A 22,217-nucleotide genomic window follows, 5' to 3' on the forward strand; every position below is an offset into this window, starting at 1 on the left:
GGGTGTGCTTCCTGCTCCCCAGCAACAGCTTGTTTTTTTTTTTTTTTTTAAAAAAGAAGAGAGAAGAAATCTGGTGGCTCTGGCTGTTTGTCACAGCAGCTAAAGGCTCAGCAGAATAAGAAGTGATGGTCTTAAAACGGACCTTGTCTGGTGAGTAAAACCCATCATTTTGCACTTCCCTCTTAGAAAAAGTTCCCTTTTGTGCTCTTATGTTGCCATAATTTTTTTTTTTTTAGCTTGCACATCCTGATTCTTTGGATGTTACGAAGTCAGCACAGTCTGGCCAGACAGCAAAACTAGGTGGCCTTAGGGATTCCTGCCTATAGGTTACTGTCTCTTGTTTTATGTCAAGTTATCCTGCCCTCAAAAGTGTGGGTCTTCAATTAGAGTAGGTGACTGGCCATTAAATCCGATGCCTTCTTGGTGCTTAAAAACTTCTCTCCACTGTGCTTAGTGCAAATAAGAGAATTTCTTCCTGCTCCTTACATTTTCTGTGTTTCTACCATTATAGAATGCAATTTGAATTAAGATCACTTAGGTGTGCTGAAAAGTTGAAGTGCTTCACTTAAAAGAATAGTTCTGCCTTTACACTGAGGGCGCTTGGAACTATTTAGAGAACATGATTTCAGCTTCTTTGTGGAGAGGGAGGAAAGATCACCCTGGAAATGGGAGGGGGGGGGAAGTTGGAGCTTCTGTTCCCCACTGCAAAAATCGCACCATTTTATTTCGGATTTTCCCTCAAATCGGTGCATCGAAAAGTTGGAGGCACTTGAAGAAAAATGCAATATTAGTTGTGGGTTTCTGGTGTGTGTCTCTGGAGATGTAGGGCACAAAGGTCACTCTCAGCCCTTGCTGGCAGCCCCGAGCAGGAACACGATGCCCAGTGCCGGAGCTGAGGGAGGGGTGTTAAAGGGGCAGGCTCTGGCTGGGCTCCTTTGGTGTCTCTTACATCTTCCTTCTCCATCTTCTATTTGTTTTCTAAATCCCTTTCCACCTGACCGGGTCAGAAAGTAAGTTGTTCTTGTCATTTTGCCAGATGTGGTAGCCAACTTGGAGGTGAGGCCACTTGAGGGCTGTGGCCCAGATCCAGCCAAAAAGTGAGGCTGAGCATGGAAGTCCTAGGAGGCCCCCCCCCCACACATGAAACATTTATGTGCTCTGGTGAGACCCCGCCTGGAGCACTGTGTCCAGCTCTGGAGTCCTCAGCACAGGAAGGACATGGACCTGTTGGAGCAGGGCTGGAGGAGGCCACAGAGATGCTGGGAGGGCTGGAGCCCCTCTGCTGGGAGGGGGGACTGAGAGAGTTGGGGGGGTTCAGCCTGGAGAAGAGAAAGCTCCAGGGAGACCTTCCAGCCCCTTCCAGTCCCTAAAGAAGGGGGGCTCCAGGAAAGCTGGGGAGGGACTCTGGATGAGGGAGGGGAGCCCTAGGAGGAGGAGGACGGGTTTGACACTGGAAGAGGGGAGATGGAGCTGAGATGTGGGGAAGAACTTGTTTGGTGTGAGGGTGGTGAGAGCCTGGCCCAGGTTGCCCCGAGAAGCTGTGGCTGCCCCATCCCTGGAGGGGTTCAAGGGCAGGTTGGAGGGGGCTTGGAGCAACCTGGTGGGAGGTGTCCCCCCATCATGGAACTGGATGATCTTTAAGGTCCTTTCCAGCTCTAACCATTCTGTCATTCTATATATTGTCCTGTGACAGCCTGCTCTGCTTCTCTGTGTAGGTTAATGGGGTTCCCCTACCTGCCATGTTGCCTCTGTGCTCATGGAGATGAGCTTTGGTGGGTGATGGCTCCTGTGATGGGCTTGAAAAGAGCCAGATGAGGCTGTTATTTGGGTTCCCCCACTTGCAATCGTGCCTCTGTCCTCCCGCGTGTGTAGGTGAGCCTTTTATCCTGTAATCCAACCCATTTCAAAGACCAGATTTTCTCTCTGCCCTTCCCCTGCTTCTTTCATGTACAGCCTGCCGCTGGTGGAAATGTAGAATTTTTCCATTTTGCTGCATTTTTCTCCTCCCTGGCATATTAGGGTAAAGCGTGGGGAGAGGAGGAGGAAGAGAGGGAGGAAGGCACACGTAGGATCCTAGTGTTGCAATTTAAAACCTACTCATGGAAAGAGAGTGGGGTCATTCTTGGGTCTTTTGTAGACTTTTTTTTATCCTTTTCCAGATTAACTTCAGTCTGGCAGCTGGAACACCTTTTAAAATTTCAGTGGTGTTGGGAGAGATCACTGAACCCACGGTGAATTATTCATCGTGTCATTCTGTCAGAGTTCTTATTGCCTTACTCCAGAGCCATCGTTTCGGCCTCTTGGTATCATTCATTCAATTAAAGCAGGATATTCAATGCTGGTGTGTGCTCTTCTGCTGGACACTCTGATCCTCGCTGTGACTAGAGGGAGGAAGAATCCCACAATGCTATGGGGTTGGAAGGGACCTCTGGAGATCATCTCCTCCAACCCCCTGCCACAGCAGGTCCACCCAGAGCAGTCCCACAGGAATGTGTCCAGGTGGGTTTGAATGTCTCCAGAGAAGGAGACCCCACCACCTCTCTGGGCAGCCTCTGCCAGGGCTCTGCCACCCTCAAAGCAAAGAAGTTCCTCCTCATGTTGAGATGGAACTTCCTATGGTCAAGTTTGTGCCCATTACCTGTTGTCCTGTCCCTGGGCACCACTGGAAAAAGCCTGGCCCCATCCTCCTGACACCCACCCTTTCAGTATTTATAGGTGTTGATCAGATCCCCCCTCAGCCTTCTCTTCTCCAGACTAAAAAGCCCCAAGTCCCTCAGCCTCTCCTCAGCAGAGAGATGCTCCAGGCCCCTCATCATCTTTGTAGCCTCTGCTGGCCCCTCTCCAGCAGTTCCCTGTCCTTCTGGAACTGGGGAGCCCAGAACTGGTCCCAGTGCTCCAGCTGGGGCCTCCCCAGGGCAGAGCAGAGGGGCAGGATGACCTCCCTCCACCTGCTACTCACACTCTTCCTGATGCCCCCCAGGATGCCATTGGCCTTCTTGGCCACAAGGGCCCATTGCTGGCTCATGGGCATCCTGTTGTCCACCAGGACTCCCAGGTCTTTCTCCTCAGAGCTGCTCTCCAGCAGGTCACCCCCAACCTGTCCTGGTTTGGGGGGGTTATTCCTCCCCAGGAGCAGCACCCTGCACTGGCCCTTGTTGAATGTCATCAGAAAGAAGCCAGGGGACATTCATTATTTGTTTTCTGCTTTGAAGAATGCTTGAATTGATCGTGTGTTGGGCAAGTCATTGCTCAAAGCTGGATGCTGTAGCAACTCCATTTTCAGGGTCTGTCTCCTCTGCTATTTTCCTCCTTGCAATGAAAATAAAATCATAAATTATCGTGTAGCTTGCTGCCACAGGATGTATTGGATGCTGTACATCCCAAGATACACCAAAAGATTAGTTGTTTGTAGGAAGAACGGCGACATTAATATGTATAAATAAGGGTTCTTCATTGTCTTGCTTCCAATAGTAATCCAATCACTAACTGGTTCTGTTAATGAATTCCCCACACAATTAAAATACTGCAGTGGTTTCATTGGACACACCTCTTGACGTGTGCCCCCAGTGCTATGAGTTTCAAGGCAGGAACGCAAAAAAATTGAGTAACTGATGGTTGTGTAGGGGAAAGGCTGGAGAGAGGAAAGTGCTTGACCAGGCAGGCATTCTTGAATTCCCCAGAATTTGATTATTTTTTTTTTCAGATGTTTAGAGGCACAGATTTTTCACTGGAGTGAGCGTGGGACCTGGCATCTAAGTGCAATTATCCTGTGATCTGTTATGGAGTACTCTTTCTCAAAGAGATTGTGATTCCAGGCATATTTTGGAAAAGAATTGAAGCCCTCAGAGAAGACTCTGCTGTAGCTTTTGTCCTCACACACCCGTGGAAGATCTCAGCCTGTGATTTGAAGATAATAATTTGCTTGTCCCGTGGGCTGCGAGGTCCATGTGGAGTTTAAGTCGAACAAAACATTTTCTGCAAGAAAGCAGGTATAATTCCTATAATTCCTTTTCAAAAAGGCTGGGAACGTTTTTTCCCTGCATTCTCCAGAAAAGAACTGTAGGAAATCGCAGCTTGAATGTTTGTGCCTGAGTTGAAGAAATTGAGGGTGGAGAAAATAAGCACAGGATTATGATGTGGAAGAGCTCAGATCTGGGCTAGGCGTCTGCCTGATACCAAGGTGCTTGATTGTGCCTTAATCAGCTGGGTTAATTGCAGTATGATATTGCTCTGAAGCCTTTGAGCTCTAATCAAGTTCTAGAACTGAAAAAGATGAAATAAAGATATGGGTTTTTTTTTTTTCTGTACAGGCTTTGAAAATTTGCAATAAATGAATTAGTTCCCAAAGCCCAGATCTTGTGATCTCTGCCAAGATTATTCCGACGTTCTCACCAAGGGCTGTTTCAGGCACTTATTTCTGAAGCCCCGATTGAAAAACTTGAAAGGAATGGACACTTCATGGTTAATAGTAATCTAATTAAAGGCAAGGGGAAAGAAAAAAAAAAAAAGTCCATACCTAGATAAATCCTGCAGAAGGCCCTGCCACAAAGGCACTAAATTTAATTACAGGGATAATGATGCATTGCCCACAGCAGAAGAGGAAAAAGTACTTTCTCTTCTAATAGCCTAAAACTCTGTCGGCTCAGAGCCAATTACTTGTCCTGGAGTATATCTGAATAAACAGCTTTTTTTTTTTTTTTCCCCCCCTCTTATAATCCTGTTTGGATTATAAATTCAAGTGTGAAGACTCATTTAGCATTTGAAATTCTTATCTGCTGGACTAGAGGAAAAGGTGGTTTCCCTTTGGGGAAATCAATTTAAAAGTGTATCCTTTTCCAAACAGCTCTTGAAGGAGCGAGTCTGTCCCTTTTCTGGCTACGAGCCTCTGTTAGTAAGTTCTCTGGATGAGATTTGGGGTCAGCTTCTGTTCTTTATTTCTCATTCATGAAAAAATGAAATTGCTTTCCTTTGGCTTACAAAAATCACTAAATGACCCATGTCTTAATTTTCCAATTGACTTTAGTTCAATAGAGAGATAGACTTGGACTGGGACCACCTGGCTTTTGTACCTGGGAGCAGATACCAAGGCCGTGTCCGAATCTGAGGAGGACCCTGCTGGTTTTTTGGGGAGAAAAATGACATTTTTCATGTTCAATTCAGCCAGATGTGGACTTGAGTGAGAGTTTTAGGAGTCAGGTCCACTCTCCTTTGAAAAGAGTAGCACAACTGAGTCAATTTTGCAAATAGGATGTATTTTTTTCCCCGGAGGGCCTGTGGCTGGGTGCCAGGCGAGCTGTGTGGCCGGGCTGCATTGTCCAGCAGATCTCTTCATGTGTGACTTGCTCCCCAGATGAGATCTTCAGTCTCGTTTCTGGCTCCTTTGCATTTCACTGGAACCAAACTGATGCAATTTAGACAGTTTGTACCTAAATTTTGCCCGCTTCTCCCTGGGTATCTTCTCTCAAAGAGAAGATGCCCAGCTCCTTTCCCAGTCCTTCTTTTCTGATCTCTGATCCCTTTTCATCTTATGTTCGTGATTCTCCTCTCTCTCTTTTAGTAACCATGGTTTTGATTTATGTTCTGAATAGTCTCCTGCTGCTTTTTTGTACCTCCTACCACAGCCCTGGGAGTCTGCAACACCGGAGTTAGTGACTCCTGTGTGTGGCTGGTCCACGTTTCCTCCGCTCCATTAGCTTTGGGGAAGAATTATTCCTGATTTTTCTTTCAGTATAACCCGTTGTTAACCACAGACAGCTGCAATCTGTGCTTTTCAGTTCATGTCTACAGCTGCTTGAAGCCAAGGAATGCCTTTTTTTTTTTTTTTCCCAGGGTATTTCTTCTCCTGCAGCTCTCATCACGTGGGGTGTCTGCTTCTGCCTCACCTCCTTTCACCTCGCTTTTGTCCAGCTTTGCTAAACTCATTCTGGGTCCTGGGCTGGATGGCTGAGAGGGCAGCGATGCTGTCCCTGGAGTGACAGGCTTTTCTAGCTCCCACCAACTGGAGAAGCTTTGTGACTTCTCCAGCAGCAGCTAATGAGAGAAAGTGAGGATTCTACAGAAATAAGGAGGATGGTGGCATCAGGGAGAAAAATACATTTATTTTCATGAAATTATCAAGGTAATCCTTGAGATAGGCTGGAAACGTTTAGCTTGCATTGGGATTTTATGCAATTAGGTACAAGCTACACCATGTATGAAGGAGTAGACAGTAATCCCCATATTCTGCTCCATAAAGCCCCATAATATAACCTTCTTCTGGAGCCTGAGTGATGAATTGAGCAGTAAATAGCTTTGTGTGATGTTCTTGGTGATACTCAAAGAAAGTCAGCTGGAAAGCATCCTGCGATGGGGATTTTGGAAGAGCTGTAAGGTTGAGTGGAAAGGTGTAATGGTCAGTGTGCCAAGAGCCACCTGCAGAAAATTGGGGAGAGCTAATTTAGGTGATGTGTGAAAATTCGGGGGTGCAATGAGAAGGAGGTGCCTGTGCCCTGGCTGGAGGCAGGAACGTCCCGGAGCACTGAGGTGATGTTTGGGGAGCAGAGGATGAGATGATAATTAGCTGTTCCAATTCCAGCATCTGGAGTGATGAACCCACAGAGAAAACCGGACAGAAGAAGAGCTCTGTGACACAACAGGAAAAATCTTGGAGTAAATTAAGAGTATTTGCCAGACTCATAGGTGGAAAACTAGAGGACTGTGGAACTGAAGTGGGAGATCTTCTAAAACTGAGTTGTCTAAATAATTAACTGAGCTAGAAACTGAATTCTCTGCTGCTCTGGCTCTCCCTGGGGAGCAGCAGGAAGGGATACTTGCTCACCAGGGGTGTGCTGTTACCTGCCAGGCACGACACAGCCACCAAGGGCCTGGAGGGTTTGTAGAGGAGCTATATATATTCTATATATATACAAGAATATATGCTGTATGTGTGCAGAAGGTGCTGTGTGTGGGTGGTGCGGAGGAGGGATGTGTGTGCTGGTGTTTAGAAGTGTAGCTAATGGAGGCTCTGTCTGAAGAGAAGGGCTTTTTAGCTCTGGGTTATGGAAAGATATATATATATATATATATGTAAGGCTTAAATATGACACGAGATCAGAGAAACCTGGGCTTGATTCATCCTTGCTTACATAAGCAAAATGAAAATAGGATTCCTGCTTTCTATCACATGCATCAGAAGCTGAGGTTGAGGAAGGAGCCCAGCTCGGCAGGATTCAGCCCAGGATTTCACTTTGATCTCGCTGTGTCATTAGGGATGCGCTGGATGGGGAAGAATTTCTAGGAAGAGGAGGCAGCACGTGGGCTGCTTGTCCCGGGTGATGGTATGTAGAGGTGTGAGACCTTTCTTGTGCCTCTTGCAGTGGTTATAGCATCTTTATCTGAAGCAGCAGCTGGAGGGAAAGCAAACTCACGGGGGAACTGCCCAGGTTTGATTTCCACCGGGTCTGAATTCGGGACTTGATTTCCAAAGCCGGGAGGGAGTTGGGGCTGGATGTGCTGAACAGTTGGTGATTTTACTTCTCGCAGGCACCCGGTGATCTCCTCAGGGTTCCTAAGGGACAGGCCTTTTGGGCTGGAAAACAGCTGTCAGCAGCTGGAAGGAGGAGCTCTGCTTGTCTCCAGATACTCCAGGGCATCTTAGCAACAAAAAAAAATAAAAATGTGGAGAAATAGATGGAGGGCTGCAAAGCCACGGAATGAAGGGAACTGCAGAAAACGTGGAGACTGAAAAAGAAAAGGGAGTAAGAGAATGACAGACTAATGGGGGAGTGGGATGCCAGGGGAGAGAAAAAGATGCATAAAATCCAAAGAATTGGGTGAGGAGGCTTTCAAAAATCATTGTGTGTGTGAGAACGGGACTGCTCTGAGGGCTGTCCCCAGCAGTTTGGGGATGATGGATGAGAGGAGCCGTGGGGAGGAGAATCTCCCTGGTGTGGACATAACCGTGGCAGGAGGCTGCTTGTGAACCTCCTGTGTGTGTGTCCAGAGCTGTGCTGATCCCAGAGGGTCTCTGGGAGGTGACTGGGATCTGGGAGGTGACTGGGATCTGGGTTTCCAGCAGCACGGAGCCCTGGAGGGTGTTATTTATAGCAGCAACCACTGAGGCAGGAAAAGTTTGCTCAAGCTGTCATTTGTGTGAGCCAGAAGAGCTGGAGTTGAGCTCTCCCTCCCTCCTGCTCTTGCTTTCTTCAGATTTTCACTGTAATTAGCAAGCTTTACATGAGCCGGGTCAGAGCCGGCAGCTTTCTTTAGAAGACTCTGTTCTCTAGGCAGAAATAAGGAAATATTTTTACTACTTTTTTTTTTTTTTTTTCTTTTCTTCTGGGGCTACTTAGCCTGATCATTTGTTTTATTTTGAGGGCTGTTCTAGTGCACTGAGGTGGAAGCCACGAGATAGGAGGGGCAGAACCACATTTCTTCTGAAGTTGCAGAAACCAGCATCTTGAAAATTCAGAGTTTGGCTTTAAACGTTCGCTTTGAGCTTAGGAGGGATAGAAAAAGTCTTTTTAAGATTCTAAGCTGTGCTAATTAGGGCTGGTCTGGGATGAGAAACGCTCTTCTGCTCTCGTTTACCTTGAAAGCCTGTTTCCTTTGGGTACTCAAAAAGGAAGCTTTTTGGATTTTAAAGCGATGGGTTGAGAAGAGCAGAGGGTCAGTGTAGAGGCACAGCTGGTTAATAGCTGTGTTTCTGTGACAGACGGTGGCAATGCTCTCTTGTCATGTCCTGTAAGGCCACTTACAGTGTATATATTTGTGTTACTATCCAAGTGGAGGAAAATTCCAAGCTGAAATTCCCAATTCTCTGCTATAGGATTTTAGTAAACATGATGAGGTGTTTACGCTGCGTGGGGTGGATATTAAAGGGAGTCACTGCTCTGCTGACACTGGCTTTGGTAAAAAAGCCTCCCTGAGCACCACACACGTCCTTCAGCAGCCAGAGCTCATTACTTTGGTGTTTGATCTTTATTTCCTTAATGCCCCGGGGTAAACATTGAAGTGAAAGTGGATCTGCTTCACGATAGGGGCACGTGGCCGGGATTGGTGCCAAGGGAAGATCTCCTCCGGAAAGCAGCGCCTCTCTGGATGGCAGGAGATTATTAGACTTCACAAGGTTCTGTTAGGGCAAAAAAAAAATGGATTTAGGGTTGGTTTTATTTAAGTTACTTCTGTGAAATTGGAGTTACACCGAGGAGGGGAGTTTCTAAATCAGATGCCATAAATACTGCTTTAGGTTCTGCTTTACTAAACATGTTTGCAAGAACAACTGATACTCCTGGTTGCAGTATATCCTGATTTCAGTGAAGACTTTAAGAAATCCAAAGTTGTGGGCAAGAAATAGGAGAGATTCTGCTTGATAAGGTGCAAGGGTGATGCTCTCAGGAGGAGTAAGCGGTTGGAAAGTGGGAATGTGGGAAAGTTTGGGAAGTAATGGGAAAAGGCAGATGTGGATTTGTGGTGAAATCCAGGCACTTAATTTTCAGGGAAATCACAGCAGTTGAGAATATTCCCTTTTTTTGAAATGCTGCTGTGGAATGAGGTGGGCCCCTGGAATAATGTGTTGGTGTCTCTCTACTGGGAGTTTTATTGGAACGTTGGGGAAAAAAGAAACGAATTGGGAATTGTGGAGGACTGGTAGGAGAAGTGGATTTCTAGGATTTTGTGGGTTTGGAGTGACCTGTTAAAAGCCAGTTGTGAAATGGGTTAACTGCATCCGTGGAGCTGTTGGTGGGAGTAGAGATGCGATGGGAGAACATTTAGCAAAGGGTAATTAGTTGTGAGCTCTAAGAAGCAATCCTTAGTGGTGAATGACACGGGAAAGCAGCGAGAATTTAATTGTTTGAGTCATTTACAATAACCCGGAGAACGCTCTTAAGTTCAGAACTCATCCTGGGTGATTTAAGGACATGACAGAACACGTGTGGCCTTTGGGGGGTGTGACCTCCATGACTTTTCAGTCTGATTTAGGATAGAGTAAGATTCAGGCATGTTCTTGCCCAAAGAAAAGAACAGGAACCCAAAGTGGGAATTGAATCTGAACCCACAAACCGTCCGACAAGATCAGCAGAAATGTATGTTAATGTAAAAGTCAGAGACCAGAGAAATGTCGTAGAGACCAGGTGTTTGATTAGAAATGGAGCTGTTGCTCCAGGGTCCCACAATTGGGGATGTGATTGAGGGAAATCACTGAAATAAGCAGGCAGCACCAGCAAAATGAGAATAGAGTGTATCCGAGTAAGGTTTAGATGCTCAGAAGCCAATTTCCAATGCAGTCAGGCCTGGAACTTTCACATAGTGAGCATCCACTTTTAATGATTACAAATTGTATTAAAAAGATGACATTAGGGTGTTATCTGCCAAAGAGCTTGTCACACAGTGGTGATTCTCAGCAGTTTTGACTTGCAACTGGGGGTACACCTGCCCAACCACTTAGTATCATAGAATGGTTTGGGTTAGAAGGGACCTTAAAGCCCCCCAGTGCCACCCCCTGCCCTGGGCAGGGACACCTCCCACCAGCCCAGGTTGCTCCAAGCCCCCTCCAACCTGCCCTTGAACCCCTCCAGCGATGGGGCAGCCACAGCTGTTTGGGGCAACCTGTTCCAGCATCTCACCACCTTCACAGCAAACAATTTCCTTCCCTGATCTCATCTCCATCTCCCCTCTTTCAGGGTCAAACCCTTCCCCCTCCTCCTAGGGCTCCCCTCCCTCATCCAGAGTCCCTCCCCATCTCTCCTGGAGCCCCTGGAGGGACTGGAAGGGGCTCCAAGGTTTCCCTGGAGCTTTCTCTTCTCCAGGCTGAACCCCCCCAACTCTCCCAGCCCCCCCTCCCAGCAGAGGGGCTCCAGCCCTCCCAGCATCTCCGGGGCCTCCTCTGGACTCGTTCCAACAGCTCCATGTCTTTGCTGTGCTGTAATGGGATGAGGGAAAGGAAAAATCCCAGGATAAGTTGTTGTGGGTTGTGAAGATGAAAAAGCGTGGTCTGTGAACCCTGGTGAAGTGAGAATCTGAAATTCTGTGCGTGTGTCCCTATTAATCCTGATTATCCCCCCCTCGGTGCCAGGGAGGAGGGAGAAGAGGCAATTGTAATTAAAACCTTACCATCTTGCCCTTCCAGAGCCACCTTCCCTTCCTGTATCAAGCGGAACTGGCATTTCCTCCAGCTCTGCTGGCAGTTGTACGTGGAGGAAACTGTTCGGCGGCAATTCCATTTCCTCAGGAGCCTGGTGCTTGAATGGGTACATGTGGCTTCTCACCAGCACGTTTTTTGGGGAGAGGAGCTGGGAAGGATTGCCAAGGAGCGGTGGTGTTGACCGCACAGTTTTTTTTTTTTTTCCCCGAGTTTGGCACCGATTTTTTTTCTGTTCTCCCACTTCTTTCACTCTTTTCTCGTATTGGCAGCGGTGGTCCCTGTAGCTCCCGTAAAAATGACTGGTGGCTTTCCCTGGATGTGACTCATCCTCTAGGGAATTCCTGAAGCAATGAGTCAAGTTATTGGGAAAACTGTTTGCCCACTAGCGTAAAGTAGGAAGCCGGGGAGCCTGCCTGTCGTATCATAGAAAGGCAATTATTTTTCAGTGTGGCTGAGCTTTTCCTCTCCTTTCCTACTTTCAAGACTTCAAGATTAGCTGAAGCAGGGATATGTCGACGAATATATTTATTTACACCTTGAAACATGCTCCTCCTGATTTTTTTTATTATTATTATTCTCCTGTTTGGTTTTTTTTTTTAAGGTGGATGATCTGATAAGCATTGCAGGGTGGAGTAAAACTGATAGATTTGAATTTACTGGTATTGCAGTGGGGAAAAAATATAGCTTGCTTAAAGAAATGAGGTTGTCAGATTGGGAGCAGTCAGCTACATCCAAAATACTCCTTTCCTAAGTACCATTTGTTCTGCCCTGACTGGCTGAACCCCAGCCTTTGTTATTTTTCCTATAGACAAATTAACGGTTGTGTGGTTTACAATCATGAATTAACAAATTTTCAATACAGCCATGGGATATTACAACCAAAACAAAGAACTTTGGTCCCTAATAATTGTGTCCAGGGAAAAATTAAACTATTGTACCACAAATGGGAGTGTGGGTTGGCCTGGGGTTGTTTGCGTTCCCTGCAGATGCCTGTCAGATTTGGGGTGCTCAGCGGTTTTGGAAGCGAGGTGCTTGTTGTATCTATGGATTTCAGAGAGCTCATCCAAATTCTCTTTTTCCCCCATCCTTCCCCAGCATCACTCAAGCCAAGCTTTTCTTGTCACTGGTTGCCGACTATTAAACATTAGCAGATTTTATTACCCTGTAGAACAGCAAGTTCTATTTAAAATACAAAATTAGTTTCACTTTTTAATACGTTTTTGTTTTTTTTTTTTTTCTTCCCCTTAGCAACTTGGACATTATTTTTGCTCGAGCTTGGAATCGTCAGAAAGCTCAGATTGTGGGCTCCTCTAGCACAAAATGTAGGTGGGTTGCAGATATGTCGGCATTGATACAACGACTGGGTGTTGTTTTTAACTAAATTAGTGTCAGCAGACTCAGATTGTGCTCCTTCTCCGCTCCTAGGCTTTCAGTAAAGCCATTTATTTTAAGGGAAGCTTATCCCTCGACTTCTTTCTTGACCAGTTATTCATGACGACTTTTAATTTTCTGGAGTCTGACAAATCTGAAGCTCGGGAGTTAAATTGGGCTCCTCTTGAGGTCAAGGAGAAACCATCTAGTGATCTTGGAGCTGTGAGGGTGAGGTTCTTTCCATTCTTCTCAGAATATTATTCTTTAATTTGGGCAGCTAAAACGTCTCCTGGTGCTCGCTGTCTTTATGTACTTAATTAAAGTGATTTTAAGAGGAGGATTGTGCTCATCCTTGCAAACTTTTTCCTTTTTGCCCATGGACAAATCCTGGCCTGTGGAGTATCCCAGCTGGAGAAAAAGGGGAGTGAATAAGTGCTGTGAATAGTAGTATTTTGGTATCACTTCGTGAATAAGTGCTGTGAATAGTAGTATTTTGGTATCACTTCACTCTACTTAGAACTTTTCCATACTCTTGCACTAAAACCAATGAGATTTGCAAGATAATGCCTTTTTTTTTTCCCTGAAGACACCACCGCTGTGGACAGGTACATGCCAAGCAGACACATTGGTTGCTCTAGCATCTCTAGAATACAAAATAATCATTCAGAAGATGCATTTCAACTCAATTTGTATCTCAGCTTTGCAAAGAGTAGCTTTATTCCTCAAGGCAGCCTCCAAAAGCAAATTGTGCCACTGTCCCAGGCTCAAAGTGAGTCTTTTGCCTGGTTTCCCCTCATGCATTCTGTGTGTCTGTGTGATTCCATTGAATGGAGGAAAAAAGATGTTGCCAACTTGTGTATTTGTTGGATTTTTGTCTTAAATGATCGCTTTCTCTCATGTTATTCTTAGGGGAAAAGTCCTAATCCTTGCAGTTGCAGAGAAGTGCTTGAAAACTCGTGTGCGGAGCCCAAAATCTGACTTAAATATTTTAATGCTGGCGTCTGTTTTTTAAAATTACTTGTGAATTTTGATGTCTGGGTTAATGGCTTAGACTATCTGGGATTATCTATATTATTGCTCGAGCAATATGTCAGCGTTGGATCCTTTGCGGTTGTGTTGTTCTACGGGGAAAAGAAGCGGTTTGGAGTGAAAACCAAATGTGATACTGAATCTTCTGCGTTAGGAGTAAGGTTTTGAGAGAGGATTTGTGGTTTTTTCTCATGAGAGAAGAGGAACTGTTTAACAAAAACCTCCGATAAGAGGCTTTTGAAGTTTGAGGGTATAAATTATAAGGCTGCGAGGTTCAAGGAGGTTAGCAGGCAGGAGATGTCCATGTTTGAAGATGGTGTGGAACATGTGAGAGCTATTTCTACCCAAGGCCAGAGGTGTTTGGAGAAAGAGGATGGATCAGGGCTATGGAGATGATGAGGGGCCTGGGGCATCTCTCTTACAAGGAAAGGCTGAGGGACATGGGGCTGTTTGGTCTGGAGGAGAGAAGGCTGAGGGGGGATCTGATCAACACCTATAAATACTGAAAGGGTGGGTGTCAGGAGGATGGGGCCAGGCTTTTTCCAGTGGTGCCCAGGGACAGGACAAGAGGAAACGGGCACAAACTGGACCATAGGAAGTTCCACCTCAACATGAGGAGGAACTTCTTGACTTTGAGGGTGGCAGAGCCCTGGCAGAGGCTGCCCAGAGAGGTGGTGGAGTCTCCTTCTCTGGAGACATTCAAACCCCACCTGGACACGTTCCTGTGGGACCTGCTCTGGGTGGCCCTGCTCTGGCAGGGGGTTGGAGATGATGAGGTCCCTACCAACCCCACAGCATTCTGTGATTTAAGGAAGGAGCACGTGCACTTCAAAAACACCTCAATGTTTGCCTGAGGCAAAGGGGCTTTGTGCAGAAATATTAGGGAGGAATAAGCCCAGATGGGCCAGAGTTGGGCCAGGAACTGGCCAGTTTGTTCTTGTTACTACCAGTGTATTCCTGTCCCCGTCCCCATTACACTTCCAAGGGTGTATTTATGCCAGCCTTTAGGATTTAAGCTGGTGGGATGTACGGATAAATTCTAGGTCCCCTGGGTTTTGAAGGTCGGTTCATTCTCTGAGATGTATTTTGGGTATTTGTGGCAGTATCGTAGTTCCAGATCTAACCTAATCATACGAGTTCTGTAACGATGACATTGGAGGGAGACGATGGTGGCCTTATCCTGGGGGACCCGCAGCTGAAATGGGCCAAGCCACAGGAGGCTTTTTGAACCTTTCCTTTCTCAAACCTGATGGTTCAGTCCCATGGCTCTGGTGCCGACTCGTTTTATTTCCTTCTCCTTGGAAAAGGGGAAACTATAAAGGAGAATCTTAAAATGTGAAGTCGATAATCCAAAATTAAAAGACCCCATTGATTTTTGCCAGCGTTTCCTGCGGGCCGTGGCTCGGTTGTAAATAAGGCTCTTAGATGTTACAGTAATACATACAATATTCTTTAAAGTACAGATCCCTTCCCTTAATCGTGTTCAGTGGTGGTAGAACTATCCTCACAACCTTCTGGCAGCTGCTGTAGCATCTCCCCCTCAGGGAAAGGAGCTTTCCCTGCAGTTCCTTCCAGGCATTGCTCACAATAGAGATCTTCTCCCACTTGGAAAAGGCAGCCCTGTCTCAGGAGGGCTCATCTTCCTTTTCTGCTGTGTAATTTATCCCCACATTGTGTTACAAACCTCTGTTCCACATTGAGGAGTTGTTCCACCCTCTTTTAAGATGCTCCGAGATATTCCCCACCCTGGAAGGGCACTTTTTTGAAAGTTTGGGTATTTTTTTTTTCTCCCAGCTGTCCTAAGGCTTATTTCTGCTCTTTCTCACTAACGGTTGTTATGGGTGAATTGTAGAAGGGCAGATAGACAGGGCCAGACCTTGCCACCCAGTTCACACCACACACTGGGTCCTGCAGGAGGTGCTGGAGAAGAGATGGATTTGTGTATGTGAGGATATTGGCAAGGAAATTCCTCCTGGCCAGCTTTGGGACACTCTGGATGGATGTAACCGCATCCCCCCCCTTCTCCCTGCAAGGAAAGAACAATTCCCAGATTGTGAGGGAGCCCCAGCTCAGGAACACAGAGAGCTCCAGTGAAAAACCCTTCAAAATAGCTGGACAAGGACTGATGGAGCTTGAGCCAAATTCTAATTGATGATTTCCGTCAAGTACAGTAAGTGCTTATAGAAAGGCATGTTTAATGGGAACAGGAGGTCTCTGGGAGCTGCAGGGGCAATGGACCCAACCTGGGGTAGAAACTCCATGTGGGACACGCTCACGAGGACAGGAAGGATGAGGGGTTCAGGTAAGAGTGACTTAGGGGGCTGGAACCCTACTGTCTGTTAGTGAAGTGCTGTTTCAGAGGAAGGGTTTGTATTTTATGAGCCAGCAGATGTTGAAGGGTCAGGAGCTGTACGGTTAAACACACTGAATGTCATTTGTGGTCACCCAAATTTGTCAAACGTGGTTATTTTAAAATGCTGTTGCATTTTTAGCTCGCTTCAGTATAAAACCAATTTGGCACCTGCAAGAAGTAGGGAGATCTTGAATAGCCCTAATAAATCACTTTAGGAAGAGGAAACGCAGGTAGTGGTGAGGGACAGAACATGGTTCTGTGGCTGGAAGGAGATGAGGAGGGTTGTGAGTGCTGTGGAGGAGGGCTTTAGCTGCCATCCTGTGTGGCAGGAGGCAGTTCTAGAGGACCAAAGGGGATGGAGAGAATTTGGTGCTGTTCAGATACTGGCCTGAGCTACTCAGGTGACTTTCGGGGCTGACCGTAGCGCTGGTCTCCTCTTGGGGCTTCTGCTGCACCCACGGTGCACCCTCAGGATGGGCATCTCTGGGTACCAGGGCGAGGAGACCTTGTTGTGGTGTCAGGGGGGAAGAGAAGCTGATGCCTCCAGAAATGGCTTTGCCATGGCAAGTGGAGGAGCAGAAAATTCTGTCCCCCCAAGGAAAGGCTGCTGTTTGAACTGGTTTGTTTCAGCTTCCCAGATGGATTTTCCGAAGCATCTCCAGCAGATGATCCCTGAGAGCTGGCAGTCCTGGGCTAGGGCTGCCCAGACTGGGACATTCCCTGGGAACACGGTGGCATTTCAGCCAGTACCGCAGGAGCCACTGGGAGGAGGGAGTGTGCCAGGACACGTCGCTGGATTTCTGCAGAGCAGCAAAGGGCTTTGTCCTGTAGTGGCTTCTGCAACCATCTGCAGAGCCAAGACTTAGAAAGCCTCTTTCTTTTGGGCTTTTTGTAGGAAAGGCCAAAAGATAGAATCATAGAATGGTTAGAGTTGGAAGGGTCCTTAAAGATCATAGAGTTCCAACCTTCTTGCTCTGGGCAAGGACACTTCCCACGAGGCCACATTGCTCAAAGCTCCATCCAGCCTGGTCTTGAACCCCCTCCATCATCATAGAATCATAGAATTGCCCAGGGCAGAAGGGACCTCCAAAGGCCATCTAGTCCCACCCCCCCGCAGTCAGCAGGGACACCCTCAACTAGACCAGGTTGCCCAGGGCCTCCTCGAGCCTCTCCTTGAATATCTCCAGGGAAGGGGCCTCAACCACCTCCCTGGGCAACCTGTTCCAGTGCTCCACCACCCTCCCAGTGAAGAACCCTCTCCTCATCTCCAGTCTAAAGCTGTTCCCCTCCAGCTTGAAGCCATTGCCCCTCGTCCTGTCACTCCAGGCCTTTCTAAACAGGCTCTCCCCAGCCTTCCTGTAGGCTCCCTTCAGGTCCTGGAAGGCTGCTATTAGGTCTCCCCGGAGCCTCCTCTTCTTCAGGCTGAAATGGTTGATGAAGGTCTGGTTGCTGGACTTTCAACAGTTGAACCCCTTTTGAAGGAGTTTGGGTGAATAATTCCATAGGAGTTGAGGCAGAATTTGGGGTCTGTCAAAGCCAGAAGAAACTATTTTTGATTTCAGCGTGGTGTTGTCCTCCCATCTTTTGCTTGACAGCAGTAACAAGTGATGGGCTGAACTTCAGGAGGCTGACTGGGGACCAGGAGAAGGCTTTTGGGAGGATGAAGGAGGTGGGGATGCTGAGTGAGTCCGTGGCCATCCCTCGGGAATCCAGGGATGAGGGTTTGCCGGGGGTTAGTGTGGGGGTTTTGTGGGTGCAGACGTGCCTCGGGTGCCTGTGTGATGCTGTGAGCTCAGAGCAAATCTTGCGTGTGTGGATTTGGGTGGTGGGGAGAAGCTGGTTCTCTCCTGGGGTGGTGGTGTGGTGTGGTGTGGGTGGTCTCCTGTGGTTTAAGATCTCCTTAGCCCTTTTCCTTCAGCTGGGGCTGCCTTCAGCTTGTATTTACTTGTATACCTTCTTCTGAGGCTAATGTCAGACGTGATGGGATGTTGGATTAGACTAAATCTCCGAGGTTTAGCTGGAATGTTGTCTCGCTGGAGCATTTTTTCTCCCTTGCTCTTTTCTCTAAGCCTTCCCCTACAGACAGCTAATTCTCCCCTTCCCCCACATCCTGTCATACCCCAGAGCATGTCACAAGGAATTAACGGCTGAAAAGGCCCCCGGGAGAGGCTGCTCCTCTGGAACAGTCTCTCTTTTCTGTGACCGGGGTGGCCCCTTCTCTGTGCCCCTTTTGTGTCTGGTCCAATTCCCACCCCTTGCCCATTCAGTCCATGCCAGAGGGAGACACCAGTGGCCTCTGAGCCTTTCCCAGCCCTGCTGGAGGCTCCAGACCCATCCTGAATCCCTGCCCACAGTATTCCCAGTCCTTCCAGCTTCTCGGCAGCAAGAGGGAGGAGGTTTGTGATGCTGTTCTTGCTGCTGGAGGGCTTTTCCTTCTCTCCCATCGCTCTGCATCTCTGCCAGCATCGCCCGCTCTCGCTCCCGGTCCTCCTTCCCACAATTCACATACAATCTCCTCAGAATAGGGATGATGTCACTTCCTTCCAGAGGGTGCTGGGGGGTGTGGAAAGGGGGGAGTCACGACCCCCTGCTTCGGTGGTTTTCAGCAGCCCCGCTGAATAAATGAGGTTGCTGTCTTGGGAGGGGAGGGAATTGCTGTGAAGATGATGCCCGGCTCCTTCAGCAGGGAGCCACCCCGCCCTCCTGCCCTTTGCCGAGGGGGATTTTCAATGGCTGCGAGAAGAGTTTGCTGTTCCCTCCTTCCCCTTGTGATGTCTGTCTCCGTGGATGTGCACTTTTCCTGAAATACCCCTCACAGGAGAGAAGAACACGCAGCGGCTGGACCACGTGCCATGTAAGATTTCTGCTTCCCTACCTCCTTCTTGGAGCGGAGGGTCAAGGGCTCTGGACTCCTTGCACACAAAGCTTGTCCCTGCATGTGCTTCCCCCCCAAATTTCAGTGTTGGGAGCTTGAGGCAGCTTTCCCTGGGGTTCAGCTTTTAAGGTCCTGGGAATTTTTCACTCTTTGTGGCAATTTTAGAAATTTTTCACTCCTTGCAGGAATTTTTGGGGCGGTGTAAGGGGTTCTCGCCGTTGCAAAACTAGGGTCAGTGGTCCCAGGGCTGTTTGCATCCGACCTTCCGCTTGCCTCCCAATCCCTCTGCTAAATCCTATCTTCATCATCTTAAAATGCAACTCCTGGGATGAAGCCAGAGAGTCCTCACACTGAGAAATTTCCTTTTTTTTTTTTTTCTTTTCTTTCCTGTGGGCTTTACAGTCTCAGGCCTCCTGTCACCTCCCTCCTTTCCAAACTGGGGGCCAGGCCTTAGACCTCATGGTTTCCATTTTCTATAGCCAGTCTTTGAAAATTAATTGGCACTTTTTCTATGGTGTACTGGGAACCCAGTAAGCACACAGCTTGGAGTGACAGCCCCACCGTGAGTATTCTCACGTGTGACAGTGAGTGACAGCCCGCTCTGCTCCGTCCCCATCTGTTGCTGTGGATAAAGAATTCACATCAGATGTTTGCTCTTGCTGGTACCCTGCCTGTTAAACTGGGAGAGAGGGTGGTGAAAGCTGGGCAGAGCACGACTGCTTCTGTCTGGAGAGGTGGAAGAGTTGTGGAAAGCGGGATGCAGCCAAGGGATGGTGGGAATTGAGGCTGGGAAGTGTTTGTGGTGGCCAGAGGCAGAGTGAATGGGCATCCTGGAAAGTGTGTCCCCATATTTACCTGGAGCACTGTGTCCAGCTCTGGAGTCCTCAGCACAGAAAGGACCTGGACCTGTTGGAGCGGGGCCAGAGGAGGCCCCAGAGGTGCTGGGAGGGCTGGAGCCCCTCTGCTGGGAGGGGGGGCTGAGAGAGTTGGGGGGTTCAGCCTGGAGAAGAGAAGGCTCCAGGGAGACCTTAGAGCCCCTTCCAGTCCCTCCAGGGGCTCCAGGAGAGATGGGGAGGGACTCTGGATGAGGGAGGGGAGCCCTAGGAGGAGGGGGAAGGGTTTTTGACCCTGAAAGAGGGGAGATGGAGCTGAGATGTGGGGAAGAACTTGTTTGGTGTGAGGGTGGTGAGAGCCTGGAACAGGTTGGCCAGAGAAGCTGTGGCTGCCCCATCCCTGGAGGGGTTCAAGGGCAGGTTGGAGGGAGCTTGGAGCAACCTGGTGTGGTGGGAGGTGTCCCTACCCAGGGCAGGAGGTGGGACTAGATGGCCTTTAAAGGTCCCTTCCAACCCAAACCATTCCATGAATCTATATCCTGAGCAGGGTTAATGATACTCAAGATGTAAGCTCTTAAAGCTGTGGCACGTACCAGGCAGGCGGGTTATTCCCGGCAAGGCTAGAAGTCGCCAGATGGCCAGAGGAGTGAGCAGTTTGAAGGTAGAGCTGCAATGTACTGAGTGCTCTGATTATTATGTGCTGAGGAAGTGTGAATCCAACTGGTGTTGTAATTTCACATGTGCTTTGTTTTGGGGAATAGAGCGTTTCCTTCACCCAAGTGAGTAACGTACTGGAAGTGTGTCAGCCCCTTAACTATGGAATCTCCCGGAGAGTGTGAAAGATTTGTGTAGGTTTTTAATATTTGGTGAGTGAAACGGGTAGGAAGGTCCAGTCTGCCAGCCATGGGTGTTGGTAGAAGGGGGGAGACTCCTCTGTTTTAGGGTGTAGGTAAGGAATGGGGTAACCACACCTGAGGGATGAATAGTTTGTCGTGGGACAGGGCAGTTTCTGTTCTGCTGTGGTACAGTCTGTGCTCTGTCCCAAAACCAACACTTGTCTTACTTGGAAGGTTCAAAAATTAGTTTAAACATGATCATGTCAGTCTTCCCCCAACCCCTTTTTTTTTTTTATTGAACCCAGAGCACTAAATTAAAGACTTCACATACAAGTTTAAGGTTTTTGCCAGGTGCACTGAGGTATGACGGATGATATTCCCTCTGAAGTGCTGTTGGGAATCCCAATTAATTATATCATAAGTAACAAGTGTGGATGCTTTGATTTCTGCCTCCGTGAGCCCAACAGCAAATTGCCAGATTGGTACAAAGAAGAGTTATTACTTTGGAGGTGGATCTTTAGAGCATCATGGTCACAGCAGGTCGTGGATGGAGCGCTCTGGCAGCGGTGCGTGAACACGAAAATTGGGAGGTCAGGGGGGTTAGAAGAGGAAAAGTGCTGTGATTTGGAACCGAGATGCATCAGTTGGGAGAACTTGGCACTCTTGAGGTGGTAGGTCAGAGTGGAGAGGCACAGGCCACCGTGTGGTGTCCCCTGGCCGGTGGGAGCACAGGAGGGTGACAGGTGAAGGAGTGTGGTGGGGTTCAGGGTGTGGAAGAGGCACAGGAATGACTGGTGGCTGTGGGTAGACCACTTAGACACAAGCTCAGGAACCCAAAGGGTGACAAAACCAAACGGAAGTCGTCGCTGTGGGTCGTGGTTGAAACACGTTGTGCAAGAAATGGGAGGTAGGGTGTGCTGCTGGGAGGGATGGAGCCACTCTGGTGCTGTGGGCTTGGACTGGAGCAGACTGGAGTAGATACAGCAGAACTGAAATGGTGTGGGAGAGCTATGTTGGGAGGAGGTGTCTGGATAGCCCTGTGGAGTCTTGTGACAAACACCGCTGCTGTTTCTTTTTATTTTTTTTTGTTTTGTTTTTTTAAAAGGGTTTGTCGAAGCTTTAAAAATAGGAATACAAACAAAATGGGTGGAGGGAACAGCCAGCCCCTCAATCTTCGACCTTTTAATTGTTAGTGCCTGTCGGGGCCAGCGTGAACACAAAGGAGCTGTGGAGCTGGCAGGGTGCTTCTCCACAGCCGACGGTCTAGTGAGGCATCTCCTAGGAGCTTGCTCTCTCAGCTCTTAAGTCAATAACCAGTCTAACCAGTCAATAGCTTCCCTGGAAGCTGCCACTAACTTCTACTGGGTATTTTGGCTTGGCGAGCTGTGGGAGGGAAGGAATTGTTGGACAAGAAAAGAGGCAAGGCAGCAGATGTGGAAGAACATTGGTAACTGGTATTGAGTTGAGTTCTTTAGAGCTGAAGCCAGTATAACCCGTGCAGAGCATCCCCTAGTGACTGACCAACATGTGGCCCTAACAGGATTCCAAATAATCTTGTGAAGTGGAGCTGGGTGATTACGTTCAGTGAGTTACAAACCTGCTTCACCTGCTACATCCCACTCTTTAAACTGGAGGTTCCTCTCCTCTGCTCTCCTTCCCGAGCGTGCCGTGCCCCCTGGTGCTGGAAGGCAGAACCTCTGCCATCTTTGATATTACAGAATCACAGAATCTTAGTGGTTGGAAGGGACCTCTGAGATCATCGAGTCCAACCACAAAAAAAAAAAAAAAAAAAAAAAAC

General features: G+C 48.0%; 1 protein-coding gene across 6 annotated transcripts in view; it reads left to right on the plus strand.

Annotated features, from left to right (window-relative positions):
* DAGLA (diacylglycerol lipase, alpha) overlaps positions 1-22,217 on the plus strand; it is a 76,171-nt gene that overhangs the window by 12,805 nt on the left and 41,149 nt on the right. Inside the window, exon 2 of one of the 6 annotated variants that reach the window (XM_014948803.1) lies at positions 12,371-12,448. The exons of 3 other annotated variants lie outside the window; for them this stretch is intronic. The gene's annotated coding sequence lies outside the window, so the exon portion shown is untranslated. Of the gene's footprint in view, positions 1-12,370; positions 12,449-18,579; positions 18,730-22,217 lie in introns of those variants that run through there. 2 more of the 6 variants (XM_014948802.1, XM_014948808.1) reach the window with 2 other exon arrangements.

The sequence above is a fragment of the Calidris pugnax genome, unplaced genomic scaffold (assembly GCF_001431845.1).
Source record: "Calidris pugnax isolate Ruff unplaced genomic scaffold, ASM143184v1 scaffold107, whole genome shotgun sequence".
Lineage (NCBI taxonomy): Eukaryota > Metazoa > Chordata > Aves > Charadriiformes > Scolopacidae > Calidris > Calidris pugnax.